Source organism: Camelus bactrianus, chromosome 5 (assembly GCF_048773025.1).
Source record: "Camelus bactrianus isolate YW-2024 breed Bactrian camel chromosome 5, ASM4877302v1, whole genome shotgun sequence".
NCBI classification, from domain to species: Eukaryota; Metazoa; Chordata; class Mammalia; order Artiodactyla; family Camelidae; genus Camelus; species Camelus bactrianus.
Window position 1 is genome coordinate 5,599,195 of NC_133543.1, and position 11,409 is coordinate 5,610,603.

The following is an 11,409-nucleotide window of genomic DNA, read 5'->3' on the forward strand; positions in this document are numbered from 1 at the left end:
CAGACAGAAGACGGAACCTCCCCACACTCAGAATTCCGGAACACAGGTGACTGTGTGGGTGAGGTTTAGGGCCGCACTCCACGCAGCTTCCTGGTGTTTCAGGTGTTCCCTCGCAAGGGGAATTCCGCTAATTACGTCCCCTGTCCATGGGGAGGCACTAGATGCTACCTGCTTTTCCAGCCTAACCCCCGCATTTACCCGGCAGCCCGCAGTGGGAGGGACTCGCGGAAGACTCTCGAAGTGCTCCTAGGAGATCCCGGGTGCTGCAAACAGAAGACGGAACCTCCCCACATTCAGAATTCCGGAACACGTGTGACTGTGTGGGTGAGGTTTAGGGCAACCCTCCACGCAGCTTCCTGGTGTCTCAGGTGTTCCCTCGCAAGGGGAAGTCCGCTAATTACCTCCCCTGTCCATGGGGAGGCACTAGATGCTACCTGCGTTTCCAGCCCAACCCCGCCATTCCCCGACATCCCGCACTGGGAGGGACTCGGGGAAGACACTCGAAGGACTCCTAGGAGATCCCGGGTGCTTCAGACCGAAGACGGAACCTCCCCACACTCAGAATTCCGGAACACGGCTGACTGTGAGGGGGAGGTTCTGGGCGGCAAACCACGAAGCTTCCCGGTGTCACAGGTGTTCCCTGGCAGGGGGAAGTCCGCTAATTACCTCCCTGTCCAGGGGGAGGCACTAGATGCTACCTGCGTTTCCAGCCCAACCCCCGCCTTTCCCCGGCAGCCCGCAAAGGGAGGGACTCGTGGAAGACACTCGAATGGCTCCTAGGTGATCCCGGGTGCTGCAGACAGAAGAAGGAACATCCCCACACTCAGAATTCCGGAACACGTCTGACTGTGTGGGTGAGGTTTAGGGCCGCCCTCCACGCAGCTGCCTGGATTCACAGGTGTTCCCTCGCAAGGGGAATTCCGCTAATTCCTACCCTGTCCATGAGGAGGCACTAGATGCTACCTGCTTTTCCAGCCCAACCCCCGCCATTCCCCGGCAGCCCGCAGTGGGAGGGACTCGCGGAAGACTCTCGAAGGGCTCCTAGGAGATCCCGGGTGCTGCAAACAGAAGACGGAACCTCCCCACACTCAGAATTACGGAACACGGGTGACTGTGTGGGTGAGGTTTAGGGTCGCACTCCACGCAGATTCCTGGTGTCACAGGTGTTCCCTCGCAAGGGGAAGACCGCTAATTACCTCCCCTGTCCATGGGGAGGCACTAGATGCTACCTGCGTTTCCAGCCCAACCCCCGCCATTCCCCGACATCCCGCACTGGGAGGGACTCGGGGAAGACACTCGAAGGGCTCCTAGGAGATCCCGGGTGCTGCAGACAGAAGACGGAACCTCCCCACACTCAGAATTCCGGAACACGGGTGACTGTGTGGGTGAGGTTTAGGGCCGCCCTCCACGCAGCTTCCTGGTGTCTCAGGTGTTCCCTGGCAAGGGGAAGTCCGCTAATTACCTCCCCTGTCCATGGGGAGGCACTAGATGCTACCTGCGTTTCCAGCCCAACCCCCGAATTCCCGGACATCCCGCAGTGTAAGGGACTCGGGGAAGACACTCGAAGGGCTCCTAGGAGATCCCGGGTGCTGCAGACAGAAGACGGAACATCCCCACACTCAGAATACCGGAACACGGCTGACTGTGTGGGGGAAGTTCTGGGCCTTACTCCACGAAGCTTCCTGGTGTCACAGGTGTTCCCTGGCAGTGGGAAGTCCGCTAATTACCTCCCCTGTCCAGGGGGAGGCACTAGATGCTACCTGCGTTTCCAGCCCAACCCCCGCCTTTCCCCGGCACCCCGCAGTGGGAGGAACTCGGGGAAGACACGCGAAGGGCTCCTAGGAGATCCCGGGTGCTGCAAACAGAAGACGGAACCTCCCCTCACTCTTAATTCCGGAACACGGGTGACTGTGTGGGTGAGGTTTAGGGTCGCACTCCACGCAGATTCCTGGTGTCACAGGTGTTCCCTCACAAGGGGAAGACCGCTAATTACCTCCCCTGTCCATGGGGAGGCACTAGATGCTACCTGCGTTTCCAGCCCAACCCCCGACTTTCCCCGGCAGCCCGCACTGGGAGGGAATCGGGGAAGACACTCGAAGGGCTCCTAGGAGATCCCGGGTTGTGCAGACCGAAGACGGAACCTCCCCACACTCAGAATTCCGGAACACGGCTGACTGTGAGGGGGAGGTTCTGGGCCGCACCCCACGAATCTTCCTGGTGTCACAGGTGTTCCCTGGCAGGGGGAAGTCCGCTAATTACCTCCCTGTCCAGGGGGAGGCACTAGATGCTACCTGCGTTTCCAGCCCAACCCCCGCCTTTCCCCTGCAGCCCGCAGTGGGAGGGACTCGGGGAAGACTCTCGAAGGGCTCCTAGGAGATCCCGGGTGCTGCGGACAGAAAACGGAACCTCCCCACACTCAGAATTCCGGAACACGGCTGACTGTGAGGGGGAGGTTCTGGGCCAAACTCCACGAAGCTTCCTGGTGTCTCAGGTGTTCCCTGGCAAGGGGAAGTCCGCTAATTTCCTCCCCTGTCCATGGGGAGGCACTAGATGCTACCTGCGTTTCCAGCCCAACCCCCGCCTTTCCCCGGCAGCCCGCAAAGGGAGGGACTCGTGGAAGACACTCGAATGGCTCCTAGGTGATCCCGGGTGCTGCAGACAGAAGAAGGAACATCCCCACACTCAGAATTCCGGAACACGTCTGACTGTGTGGGTGAGGTTTAGGGCCGCCCTCCACGCAGCTGCCTGGATTCACAGGTGTTCCCTCGCAAGGGGAATTCCGCTAATTCCTACCCTGTCCATGAGGAGGCACTAGATGCTACCTGCTTTTCCAGCCCAACCCCCGCCATTCCCCGGCAGCCCGCAGTGGGAGGGACTCGCGGAAGACTCTCGAAGGGCTCCTAGGAGATCCCGGGTGCTGCAAACAGAAGACGGAACCTCCCCACACTCAGAATTACGGAACACGGGTGACTGTGTGGGTGAGGTTTAGGGTCGCACTCCACGCAGATTCCTGGTGTCACAGGTGTTCCCTCGCAAGGGGAAGACCGCTAATTACCTCCCCTGTCCATGGGGAGGCACTAGATGCTACCTGCGTTTCCAGCCCAACCCCCGCCATTCCCCGACATCCCGCACTGGGAGGGACTCGGGGAAGACACTCGAAGGGCTCCTAGGAGATCCCGGGTGCTGCAGACAGAAGACGGAACCTCCCCACACTCAGAATTCCGGAACACGGGTGACTGTGTGGGTGAGGTTTAGGGCCGCCCTCCACGCAGCTTCCTGGTGTCTCAGGTGTTCCCTGGCAAGGGGAAGTCCGCTAATTACCTCCCCTGTCCATGGGGAGGCACTAGATGCTACCTGCGTTTCCAGCCCAACCCCCGAATTCCCGGACATCCCGCAGTGTAAGGGACTCGGGGAAGACACTCGAAGGGCTCCTAGGAGATCCCGGGTGCTGCAGACAGAAGACGGAACATCCCCACACTCAGAATACCGGAACACGGCTGACTGTGTGGGGGAAGTTCTGGGCCTTACTCCACGAAGCTTCCTGGTGTCACAGGTGTTCCCTGGCAGTGGGAAGTCCGCTAATTACCTCCCCTGTCCAGGGGGAGGCACTAGATGCTACCTGCGTTTCCAGCCCAACCCCCGCCTTTCCCCGGCACCCCGCAGTGGGAGGAACTCGGGGAAGACACGCGAAGGGCTCCTAGGAGATCCCGGGTGCTGCAAACAGAAGACGGAACCTCCCCTCACTCTTAATTCCGGAACACGGGTGACTGTGTGGGTGAGGTTTAGGGTCGCACTCCACGCAGATTCCTGGTGTCACAGGTGTTCCCTCACAAGGGGAAGACCGCTAATTACCTCCCCTGTCCATGGGGAGGCACTAGATGCTACCTGCGTTTCCAGCCCAACCCCCGACTTTCCCCGGCAGCCCGCACTGGGAGGGAATCGGGGAAGACACTCGAAGGGCTCCTAGGAGATCCCGGGTTGTGCAGACCGAAGACGGAACCTCCCCACACTCAGAATTCCGGAACACGGCTGACTGTGAGGGGGAGGTTCTGGGCCGCACCCCACGAATCTTCCTGGTGTCACAGGTGTTCCCTGGCAGGGGGAAGTCCGCTAATTACCTCCCTGTCCAGGGGGAGGCACTAGATGCTACCTGCGTTTCCAGCCCAACCCCCGCCTTTCCCCTGCAGCCCGCAGTGGGAGGGACTCGGGGAAGACTCTCGAAGGGCTCCTAGGAGATCCCGGGTGCTGCGGACAGAAAACGGAACCTCCCCACACTCAGAATTCCGGAACACGGCTGACTGTGAGGGGGAGGTTCTGGGCCAAACTCCACGAAGCTTCCTGGTGTCTCAGGTGTTCCCTGGCAAGGGGAAGTCCGCTAATTTCCTCCCCTGTCCATGGGGAGGCACTAGATGCTACCTGCGTTTCCAGCCCAACCCCCGACTTTCCCCGGCAGCCCGCACTGGGAGGGAATCGGGGAAGACACTCGAAGGGCTCCTAGGAGATCCCGGGTTCTGCAGACCGAAGACGGAACCTCCCCACACTCAGAATTCCGGAACACGGCTGACTGTGAGGGGGAGGTTCTGGGCCGCAATCCACGAATCTTCCTGGTGTCACAGGTGTTCCCTGGCAGGGGGAAGTCCGCTAATTTCCTCCCTGTCCAGGGGGAGGCACTAGATGCTACCTGCGTTTCCAGCCCAACCCCCGCCTTTCCTCGGCAGCCCGCAGTGGGAGGGACTCGGGGAAGACTCTCAAAGGGCTCCTAGGAGATCCCGGTTGCTGCAGACAGAAGACGGAACCTCGCCACACTCAGAATTCCGGAACACGGCTGACTGTGAGGGGGAGGTTCTGGGCCACACTCCACGAAGCTTCCTGGTGTCTCAGGTGTTCCCTGGCAAGGGGAAGTCCGCTAATTTCCTCCCCTGTCCATGGGTAGGCACTAGATGCTACATGCGTTTCCAGCCCAACCCCCGACTTTCCCCGGCAGCCCGCACTGGGAGGGAATCGGGGAAGACACTCGAATGGCTCCTAGGAGATCCCGGGTTCTGCAGACCGAAGACGGATCCTCCCCACACTCAGAATTCCGGAACACGGGTGACTGTGTGGGTGAGGTTTAGGGCGGCCCTCCACGCAGCTTCCTGGAGTCACAGGTGTTCCCTCGCAAGGGGAATTCCGCTAATTACCTCCCCTGTCCATGGGGAGGCACTAGATGCTACCTGCTTTTCCAGCCCAACTCCCGCCTTTCCCCGGCAGCCCGCAGTGGGAGGGTCTCGGGGAAGACACTCGAAGGGCTCCTAGGAGATCCCGGGTGCTGCAGACAGAAGACGGAACCTCCCCACACTCAGAATTCCGGAACACGTCTGACTGTGTGGGTGAGGTTTAGGGCCGTCCTCCACGCAGCTTCCTGGAGTCACAGGTGTTCCCTGGCAGGGGGAAGTCCTCTAATTACTTCCCCTGTCCGGGTGGAGGCACTAGATGCTACCTGCGTTTGCAGCCCAACCCCCGCCTTTCCCCGGCTGCCAGCAATGGGAGGGACTCGGGGAAGACACTCGAAGGGCTCCTAGGAGATCCCGGGTGCTGCAGACAGAAGACGGAACCTCCCCACACTCAGAATTCCGGAACACAGGTGACTGTGTGGGTGAGGTTTAGGGCCGCCCTCCACGCAGCTTCCTGGTGTCACAGGTGTTCCCTCGCAAGGGGAATTCCGCTAATTACGTCCCCTGTCCATGGGGAGGCACTAGATGCTACCTGCTTTTCCAGCCCAACCCCCGCATTTACCGGGCAGCCCGCAGTGGGAGGGACTCGCGGAAGACTCTCGAAGTGCTCCTAGGAGATCCCGGGTGCTGCAAACAGAAGACGGAACCTCCCCACACTCAGATCTCCGGAACACGGGTGACTGTGTGGGTGAGGTTTAGGGCCGCCCTCCACGCAGCTTCCTGGTGTCTCAGGTGTTCCCTCGCAAGGGGAAGTCCGCTAATTTCCTCCCCTGTCCATGGGGAGGCACTAGATGCTACCTGCGTTTCCAGCCGAACCCCCGCCATTCCCTGACATCCCGCACTGGGAGGGACTCGGGGAAGACACTCGAAGGACTCCTAGGAGATCCCGGGTGCTGCAGACCGAAGACGGAACCTCCCCACACTCAGAATTCCGGAACACGTGTGACTGTGTGGGTGATGTTTAGGGCCGCCCTCCACGCAGCTTCCTGATATCACAGGTTTTCCCTCGCAAGGGGAAGTCCGCTAATTACCTCCCCTGTCCATGGGGAGGCACTAGATGCTACCTGTGTTTCCAGCCCAACCCCCGCATTTCCCCCGCTGCCCGCACTGGGAGGGACTCGAGGAAGACACTCGAAGGGCTCCTAGGAGATCCCGGGTGCTGCAGACCGAAGACGGAACCTCCCCACACTCAGAATTCAGGAACACGGCTGACTGTGTGGGGGAAGTTCTGGGCCTTACTCCACGAAGATTCCTGGTGTCACAGGTGTTCCCTTGCAGGAGGAAGTCCGCTAATTACCTCCCTGTCTATGGGGAGGCACTAGATGCTACCTGCGTTTCCAGCCCATCCCCCGCTTTCCCCCGGCAGCCCGCAAAGGGAGGGACTCGGGGAAGACACTCGAATGGCTCCTAGGTGATCCCGGGTGCTGCAGACAGAAGACGGAACCTCCCCACACTCAGAATTCCGGAACATGTCTGACTGTGTGGGTGAGGTTTAGGGCCGCCCTCCACGCAGCTGCCTGGAGTCACAGGTGTTCCCTGGCAGGGGGAAGCCCTCTAATTACTTCCCCTGTCCAGGTGGAGGCACTAGATGCTACCTGTGTTTCCAGCCCAACCCCCGCATTTCCCCCGCTGCCCGCACAGGGAGGGACTCGAGGAAGACACACAAAGGGCTCCTAGGAGATCCCGGGTGCTGCAGACCGAAGACGGAACCTCCCCACACTCAGAATTCAGGAACACGGCTGACTGTGTGGGGGAAGTTCTGGGCCTTACTCCACGAAGATTCCTGGTGTCACAGGTGTTCTCTGGCAGGGGGAAGTCCGCTAATTACCTCCCCTGTCCAGGGGGAGGAACTAGATGCTACCTGCGTTTCCAGCATAACCCCCGCAATTCCCCGGCAGCCCGCAGTGGGAGGGACTCGGGGAAGACACGCGAAGGGCTCCTAGGAGATCCCGGGTGCTGCAAACAGAAGACGGAACCTCCCCACACTCAGAATTCCGGAACACGGCTGACTGTGAGGGGGAGGTTCTGGGCCGCACTCCACGAATCTTCCTGGTGTCACAGGTGTTCCCTGGCAGGGGGAAGTCCGCTAATTACCTCCCTGTCTATGGGGAGGCACTAGATGCTACCTGCGTTTCCAGCCCATCCCCCGCCTTCCCCCGGCATCCCACAAAGGGAGGGACTCGGGGAAGACACTCGAATGGCTCCTAGGTGATCCCGGGTGCTGCAGACAGAAGACGGAACCTCCCCACACTCAGAATTCCGGAACACGGGTGACTGTGTGGGTGAGGTTTAGGGCCGCCCTCCACGCAGCTTCCTGGTTCCACAGTTGTTCCCTCGCAAGGGGAAGTCAGCTAATTACCTACCCTGTCCATGGGGAGGCACTAGATGCTACCTGCGTTTCGAGCCCAATCCCCGCCTCTCCCGGACATCCCGCAGTGTAAGGGACTCGGGGAAGACACTCGAAGGGCTCCTAGGGGATCCCGGGTGCTGCAGACAGAAGACGGAACCTCCCCACACTCAGAATTCCGGAACACGGGTGACTGTGTGGGTGATGCTTAGGGCCGCCCTCCACGCAGCTTCCTGGTATCACAGGTGTTCCCTCGCAAGGGGAAGTCCGCTAATTACCTCCCCTGTCCATGGGGAGGCACTAGATGCTACCTGTGTTTCCAGCCCAACCCCCGCATTTCCCCCGCAGCCCGCACTGGGAGGGACTCGGGGAAGACACTCGAAGGGCTCCTAGGAGATCCCGGGTGCTGCAGACAGAAGACGGAACCTCCCCACACTCAGAATTCCGGAACACGGGTGACTGTGTGGGTGATGTTTAGGGCCGCCCTCCACGCAGCTGCCTGGAGTCACAGGTGTTCCCTGGCAGGGGGAAGTCCTCAAATTACTTCCCCTGTCCAGGTGGAGGCACTAGATGCTACCTGCGTTTCCAGCCCAACCCCCGCCTTTCCCCGGCTGCCAGCACTGGGAGGGACTCGGGGAAGACACTAGAAGGGCTCCTAGGAGAACCCGGGAGCTGCAGACAGAAGACGGCTCCTCCCCACACTCAGAATTCCCGAACAGAAGTGACTGTGTGGGTGAGGTTTAGGGCCGCCCTCCACGCAGCTTCCTGGTGTCACAGGTGTTCCCTCACAAGGGGAATTCCGCTAATTACCTCCCCTGTCCATGGGGAGGCACTAGATGCTACCTGCTTTTCCAGCCCAACCCCCGCATTTACCCGGCATCCCGCAGTGGGAGGGACTCGCGGAAGACTCTCGAAGGGCTCCTAGGAGATCCCGGGTGCTGCAAACAGAAGACGGAACCTCCCCACACTCAGAATTCCGGAACACGGGTGACTGTGTGGGTGAGGTTTAGGGCCGCCTCCACGCAGCTTCCTGGTTCCACAGTTGTTCCCTCGCAAGGGGAAGTCAGCTAATTACCTACCCTGTCCATGGGGAGGCACTAGATGCTACCTGCTTTTCGAGCCCAATCCCCGCCTCTCCCGGACATCCCGCAGTGTAAGGGACTCGGGGAAGACACTCGAAGGGCTCCTAGGGGATCCCGGGTGCTGCAGACAGAAGACGGAACCTCCCCACACTCAGAATTCCGGAACACGGGTGACTGTGTGGGTGATGTTTAGGGCCGCCCTCCACGCAGCTTCCTGGTATCACAGGTGTTCCCTCGCAAGGGGAAGTCCGCTAATTACCTCCCCTGTCCATGGGGAGGCACTAGATGCTACCTGCGTTTCCAGCCCAACCCCCGCCTTTCCCCGGCACCCCGCAGTGGGAGGAACTCGGGGAAGACACGCGAAGGGCTCCTAGGAGATCCCGGGTGCTGCAAACAGAAGACGGAACCTCCCCTCACTCATAATTCCGGAACACGGGTGACTGTGTGGGTGAGGTTTAGGGTCGCACTCCACGCAGATTCCTGGTGTCACAGGTGATCCCTCACAAGGGGAAGACCGCTAATTACCTCCCCTGTCCATGGGGAGGCACTAGATGCTATCTGCATTTCCAGCCCAACCCCCGCCATTCCGCGACATCCCGCACTGGGAGGGTCTCGGGGAAGACACTCGAAGGGCTCCTAGGAGATCCCGGGTGCTGCAGACAGAAGACGAAACCTCCCCACACTCAGAATTCCGGAACACGTCTGACTGTGTGGGTGAGGTTTAGGGCCGCCCTCCACGCAGCTGCCTGGTGTCTCAGGTGTTCCCTGGTAAGGGGAAGTCCGCTAATTACCTCCCCTGTCCATGGGGAGGCACTAGATGCTACCTGCGTTTCCAGCCCAACCCCCGACTTTCCCCGGCAGCCCGCACTGGGAGGGAATCGGGGAAGACACTCGAAGGGCTCCTAGGAGATCCCGGGTTGTGCAGACCGAAGACGGAACCTCCCCACACTCAGAATTCCTGAACACGGCTGACTGTGAGGGGGAGGTTCTGGGCCGCACCCCACGAATCTTCCTGGTGTCACAGGTGTTCCCTGGCAGGGGGAAGTCCGCTAATTACCTCCCTGTCCAGGGGGAGGCACTAGATGCTACCTGCGTTTCCAGCCCAACCCCCGCCTTTCCCCTGCAGCCCGCAGTGGGAGGGACTCGGGGAAGACTCTCGAAGGGCTCCTAGGAGATCCCGGGTGCTGCGGACAGAAAACGGAACCTCCCCACACTCAGAATTCCGGAACACGGCTGACTGTGAGGGGGAGGTTCTGGGCCAAACTCCACGAAGCTTCCTGGTGTCTCAGGTGTTCCCTGGCAAGGGGAAGTCCGCTAATTTCCTCCCCTGTCCATGGGGAGGCACTAGATGCTACCTGCGTTTCCAGCCCAACCCCCGACTTTCCCCGGCAGCCCGCACTGGGAGGGAATCGGGGAAGACACTCGAAGGGCTCCTAGGAGATCCCGGGTTCTGCAGACCGAAGACGGAACCTCCCCACACTCAGAATTCCGGAACACGGCTGACTGTGAGGGGGAGGTTCTGGGCCACACTCCACGAAGCTTCCTGGTGTCACAGGTGTTCCCTGGCAGGGGGAAGTCCTCTAATTACTTCCCCTGTCCGGGTGGAGGCACTAGATGCTACCTGCGTTTGCAGCCCAACCCCCGCCTTCCCCGGCTGCCAGCAATGGGAGGGACTCGGGGAAGACACTCGAAGGGCTCCTAGGAGATCCCGGGTGCTGCAGACAGAAGACGGAACCTCCCCACACTCAGAATTCCGGAACACAGGTGACTGTGTGGGTGAGGTTTAGGGCCGCACTCCACGCAGCTTCCTGGTGTCACAGGTGTTCCCTCGCAAGGGGAATTCCGCTAATTACGTCCCCTGTCCATGGGGAGGCACTAAATGCTACCTGCTTTTCCAGCCCAACCCCCGCATTTACCCGGCAGCCCGCAGTGGGAGGGACTCGCGGAAGACTCTCGAAGTGCTCCTAGGAGATCCCGGGTGCTGCAAACAGAAGACGGAACCTCCCCACACTCAGATCTCCGGAACACGGGTGACTGTGTGGGTGAGGTTTAGGGCCGCCCTCCACGCAGCTTCCAGGTGTCTCAGGTGTTCCCTCGCAAGGGGAAGTCCGCTAATTACCTCCCCTGTCCATGGGGAGGCACTAGATGCTACCTGCGTTTCCAGCCCAACCCCCGCCATTCCCTGACATCCCGCACTGGGAGGGACTCGGGGAAGACACTCGAAGGACTCCTAGGAGATCCCGGGTGCTGCAGACCGAAGACGGAACCTCCCCACACTCAGAATTCCGGAACACGTGTGACTGTGTGGGTGATGTTTAGGGCCGCCCTCCACGCAGCTTCCTGATATCACAGGTGTTCCCTCGCAAGGGGAAGTCCGCTAATTACCTCCCCTGTCCATGGGGAGGCACTAGATGCTACCTGTGTTTCCAGCCCAACCCCCGCATTTCCCCCGCTGCCCGCACTGGGAGGGACTCGAGGAAGACACTCGAAGGGCTCCTAGGAGATCCCGGGTGCTGCAGACCGAAGACGGAACCTCCCCACACTCAGAATTCAGGAACACGGCTGACTGTGTGGGGGAAGTTCTGGGCCTTACTCCACGAAGATTCCTGGTGTCACAGGTGTTCCCTTGCAGGAGGAAGTCCGCTAATTACCTCCCTGTCTATGGGGAGGCACTAGATGCTACCTGCGTTTCCAGCCCATCCCCCGCTTTCCCCCGGCAGCCCGCAAAGGGAGGGACTCGGGGAAGACACTCGAATGGCTCCTAGGT